The following is a 6,000-nucleotide window of genomic DNA, read 5'->3' as shown; positions in this document are numbered from 1 at the left end:
GGTCAATGAATGGGTGTGGAGAGAGGGAGGGAGGGTCACTCTTTATCAATGGTGTCCATATGGTGCATTTGAGTGCATCAAATGAGCCATATGTCCTCCTTCCTTGCCGTTAAGTGTTACTATCATTAGGTCGATGGAGAGACTCACTGATCTATAAGCCTGAAACATTTCAATACACAATAATGGAGCACTGATTGTGTGGTTGGTGCTACATAGTTAAGGCACAAAAACAACATTAAGGGCCATGCCTTTGTGACCGTATCAACGTGCTTGTTACATACTAGTAGCACTTAAAAGACTACTAGTATGTGACCCATGCGTTGCTACGGCCAAAGAAATATCGCTTCTATTTTTATAGTGCTATCTTATCTTCCAAGTGGAACACTATCAATACTCTCTTCCTACATGTATAGTCTATTGCATTTCTAAAAAAGTGACGCATGACACAACCTCTAGATAATTCTAACAAACATGAATATATGTAAGATGCTGCAAAGTATTCTTTGATACCAAGCTTGGGAGCTTCTCATAGACGTTATTTTTCATGAGGTGCTAGTGCTTGTTCAACAAATTCAGGAGTGTTGTACTTCTATTTGGAGAGAGAGAGAGAGAGAGAGAGAGAGAGAGAGAGAGAGAGACTCTTCCTACATGTATAGTCTATTGCATTTCTAAAAAAGTGATGCATGACACAACCTCTTGATAATTCTAACAAACATGAATATGTGTAAGATGCTGCAAAGTATTCTTTGATACCAATCTTGGGAGCTTCTCATAGACATTATTTTTCATGAGGTGCTAGTGCTTGTTCAAAAAATTCAGGAGTGTTATACTTCTCTTTGGGTAGAGAGAGAGAGAGAGTCCTTTTGGTCTATCTTGGTCTAGAAATGCTATAAAACTTGATTATATAGATTAGATAAGTGAACATGGTGTGAAGAGATGAAAGGTACTAAAACTTCTTTTGAGACTGGAGTGGGTTCTGGAAATGGTTTCAACAATAGGAACACATTTGAATTCAATTTCTCTGCTCCACTCTCTTACTTGCTTATATCCTTGCATCTTTCTTATGAGCAAGGCTTGGTAGTAGTGCACATCATGACCTCCTATATATTAAGAAGGACGTATTTTCCTTGGTCTACCTAGGGTTGACAAAAGTGCTACCAAGTCGAGAAGAACAAATTGGGTAAGCCAACAAGTTTTTAAACACAAAGGCTATAACTTCTACACTGTGTAATTATAAAACTTTTCATGTCTAAGAGTAGAGTTGTGAAAAGATTAGGGCTTATAGTTTCCAATATATCAATAAAGATTCAAGTTTCAAAGAGATGAGTTGGCTTTTTCTGTGCACAAGCATGCATACCAACCATTTCGCTTATCTCCTTGGCTTAGCTCCTACCCTCTTAAATGTGAGACCGGACATCAATACAGTGTAGGAGAGGCCCATTTGTATACACATTGTGTAGGAGAAAATTTTCAGCTGCATTATCTATAGTAATCCTTCAAGAGAGAATTTTTATTTGGTTTTTGGATTTTTCAATTTGTCCATGTGGCTAGTTGTACAACTCCAAGTTGTTTCTTCAGTGCCCTCAAAATCATCACCATTTGTATTAGTTCTTAGAGTTGTTTTTAAGTAGTACAAATTAGCCTCTTCTCATAGAGAGAGAGAGAGAGAGAGAGAGAGAGAGAGAGATTTATTGAAGGTAGAACGTATCTTCTTCTTCTTCTTCTTCTTCTTCTCTCTCTCCCTCTATGTATCTATATACATGTGCGTGTAGTCAACCAATTGTTTCATCCCAAGGAAAATCCCATTTATCATCTTTTACCAAAAATTGAGGATATTTTAACGTGAACAGTTATGAGAATCAACCTCTCTCTGATCTCTTTGTTCCTCTTTCTTTCTCCCCCTATCTTCCTTTCATCGATTAGAGCCTTTTTGATCTCTCTCTCTCTCTCTCTCTCTCTCTCTCTCTCTCTCTCTCTCTCTCGTCCCCCCCCCAAATACACACACAGAACCTCTCTCTACTCTCTTCTTCTCGTTGATCACTGCCTTTTTAATCTCTCTCTCTCTCTCTCACACACACACACACGTACACACGCATGTATGCAAGTGTTGAAATTGACCTATCTACCATCCCAAAAGCTGATGCACACAAGAAGATGTACTCCTTCTAAATCTAATAGTGGATTGTCCACAAAATTCCTCTCTTTGCCAACTCTCTCTCTCTCTCTCTCTCTCTCTCTCTCTCTCTCTTTGGTGACATACTTGATTTGCATTAAGAGCTCCCCCATGGATGGTCGAGCTTTGCGGTAAGTGTTTCCATTTTTACAAAACAATCTCAAGCTTAAGCCGACCCTTGAGGTGTTGATTCTGACTGAAGATTACACATTTGTCCTCTCCCCGAGGCTACCAAGAACACAATAGGTGTACCATAATAACAAACTTTTACTTACCGCAGCTTACCACAACGGTATCAATGTATTTTGAAAACACTTGCACAAAAAAGATATCAATATTGGTCTTAAAAAAAACTCTTTGAAAAAACAAAGATAATTTTATCTTTAAAAATTAGATTTTCATTAAACAATAAAATATCCACAATAATTATCATTTTTTTGTTATATGCACTTAAGTTGGACCATTTACTTTATGTAAAATAGAAAGCCTTTTGACTTCACATTTTCAAAAGCCTTTTTGTTATATGTACTTAAATGGGTTCAGTTACTTTGTGTAAAGTACAAAGTTTTTTATTTTCAATTCCCAAAAGCCTTTTGAGTTTTGCAATGTTACTATCACTTTTACATTTTAAATCTTCCAACCCTTGACTTTTGCATTTTAGAATAGAGGTCTTATAAGGTTTTCTCTTGAGTGAAGCAGAGAGTGACACATGACACATGGAGGGTCTCCCCTTCCTTTAAAAATTTAAGCTGCTTCATATATAGTATAGATAGATATAGATTTACTTTATGTAAAGTAGAAAGCCTTTTGACTTCACATTTTCCAAAGCTTTTTTGTTATGTGTACTTAAATGGGTTCAGTTACTTTGTGTAAAGTAGAAAGTTTTTTATTTTCAATTCTCAAAAGTCTTTTTATTTCCTGCAATGTTACTATTCACTTTTACATTTTAAATCTTCCAATTCTTTACTTTTGCATTTTATAATAGAGGTCTTATAAGGTTTTCTCTTGAGTGAGGAAGAGACTCACACATGGAGGGTATCCTCTTGAGTGAGGTATTATAAGGTTTTCTCTTGAGTGAAGAAGAGAGTGACACATGGAGGGTCTCCTCTTTCTTGAAAAATTTAAGCTGCTTCATATACAGTATAGATGATGTACTTTTATTCATAAGACTTTCAAGGCCCCCTGGGACACTTAACAAGCAATGAAAATTGAACGACCTTCACACATAGTGCATTAAGGCCTCTAGCAGGCCGACAAGGTGAGGAGGTACTAGGACCTATTAAGTTAAGGGGTGATAAGAGTTATGAAGAGTAAGTCTAAATGAGTGCTTACAATCACATTGATTTTTTATTGTATTATAAATAAAATTGTGTAATGAAATATACATACATAATCATAAAAGGTTTATATATTACAAAAGGGTCACACTTAGACAATAAGCGAAATGCCAGCTTGCAAACACTATTATTTAATTTTTGACCACCCCGTATGCTCTTTCTAACCTGCTCCCATGCGTGTAGTTGCACCTATGCCCTCAGACAACTCCCTTTCTCTGCAAACATCACAGGCAATTGACGGTGCTCCTTAGCGAGGTCGACTCGACATCAACTACTTCTTGTAGTGGCTGATCTGATGTAGCTTCTACTGCACCCTCTCTCTCTCTCATGCTCTTTGGTTGCAACAGAGGATGAGGTGAAAGTCCTCCCCCTCATATTTTCCCTCTCTCTCTCTCTCTCTCTCTCTCTCTCTCTCTCTCTCTCTCTAAGTCCTTCTGCTCTAGGTGGTGGCGAAAGTCCTCCAACTCTAAGCTTCTCCAATTCATTATTGCTTCTCTCTCTCTCTCTCTCTCTCTCTCTCTGACACCCATCAAAAGGCAATCCCATAGTACAATGCTGAGGCAGATGATTTCTCAATAAATTGAGATGCCTTAATAATAAAACTAATAAGAAATAGCACAACTACATTTGGAGCAACTTATTTAAAGAAAACTTTATTCAAGCTAGAGCTTGTTTTCTGAAGGTTTTTGGGCCGTCGATCGTAGAGCAGAGAGCTCAATCAACCCCACCTAGAGCAGAAGGGTCTCATTATATATCTCACTCTCTCACTCTCTCTCTCTCTCTCTCTCACACACACACACACACACACACAGAGGCCTCTTAGTATTCCTTAGCAATGTGAGTGCATGAAAAACACCATTTTCTTGGCCATGTTTATTAAAGGCAAACTATATAGATAACTGGGATTTATGTCAAAAAGTAGAGTACTCTTCAAATATTATTGATTATAATTAAAGTGCCCAAATTTTTTACCTTGAAAATCAAGGTCCAATGGAATTACAAGTAGTACATTTATTTTCAACCCAAAAATGTAAATTTCGTAGCGAGATAAGTGAGCCTTTTTTCCCATGTAAAAAACATGGCCTACTTATGTGCGCTCAAAAAATCTTGCCACCAACACTTCCTTTTCTTGAAAGAGATTGTGGGCTGCAGCCACATGCTAAAAGGAAGGAAGAAGATGTTAGATCCTCTTCACACATGCTCTAAATACACAATCACCGTTACTGATAGTAAATACATAGAGGAGAAATAGAAGTTAAAAAATAAATAAATAGATAAAAGCCCTCAACGTCCTCCCTGTATGCGCGCTTATTGTGCTAGCCTGCTTCCATTCAACAACCACGCTTGCTGAAGGTCTTCTCTTTCATCACAAGCAGCCTAGCAGGTCTCTCCTCCCCTCGGATGTCGATCTGTTTCTCGGTCAAACTGCAGTAATTTTCTCCTTCACCAACCCAATGCCCAAGGTGCTTGTTGTAACTCTCATCTATTCCTCCTTCCTCCATTGCAACAGCAATCCTCCAACCTATAAATGGTAGCTCAATAGCTCAGATCAGTTGGTATCCGAGAACATCAACCGTCTTTCTAGGTCACAAAAAAAACCTATGTGAGTTGTAGAGGAGACTTGGTACACGTGAAATCTTACCGAGTCGTACGGATGAAGTTGCAAGGTCGTATGTTGAAAGGCAACTTTGACTCTCTCTCTCTCTCTCTCTCTCTCTCTCTCTCTCTCTCTCTCTCTCTCTCTCTCTCTCTGCTCTGAGCTCTGAGTAACTCATTCCAAGAGCAGGTCCAATCAATGATATGGACCACGAGAGTGTTGGAAGCATTGGTATGTCTCTTGAAGCCCGCAATAACGTTTTTCCCTTTGCATGCGAGCCCGTAAGAGAGGTCCACGGGTTATAGACAACGGGTTATAGAAAACTAAACTGTGAGAGAAGCCTGCCATAGTACAAAGGGGGATGGGGCGACGCTAGGGGGCATTAGATAAAAATCGTCTCGTTTTTTTGTGGGGCCACCACCGATTGTCTACATATTTCTTGCCGCAGATGTATCAATTTCAAAGGGATGCATGTCGGCTTAGTGCTAGAGAAATACCATCGAGAGAGAGAGGTCTTGTGTTCCAAGCTCGCCTGTCGAGACTTTTTTTGGTCAAGTCATGCTGGCCGGCTCCTGCTGACTCCAAGATCGATTCCGACTGCTTGCGATCAATATACGTGCTGTTGGAGTATATTAGTAGGTGGTCTTGAGCAAGTGTGAATAGAGGATGCACTCAAATCTCTACACAACACTACCAAAGGCAATGCGTGCCACTGAAGGCAGCACCATTGTATATAAACATCAAATACATCAGCTGATTAGGGTGCCACCCTCGACAAATAAAAAAGACCATACCATCCGAGAAGGGGCGGGGCCCAAAGTCCCCAACACCCGAGCCCAAGTTTGAGGTGCCACCACACAGGAGCTGCTGCCACCAGCCATCAATGTGCCTCA

This window comes from Adiantum capillus-veneris, chromosome 27 (genome assembly GCF_014529385.1).
Source record: "Adiantum capillus-veneris isolate H3 chromosome 27, ASM1452938v2, whole genome shotgun sequence".
NCBI lineage: Eukaryota > Viridiplantae > Streptophyta > Polypodiopsida > Polypodiales > Pteridaceae > Adiantum > Adiantum capillus-veneris.
Note: the sequence above shows the minus strand (reverse complement) of the source record.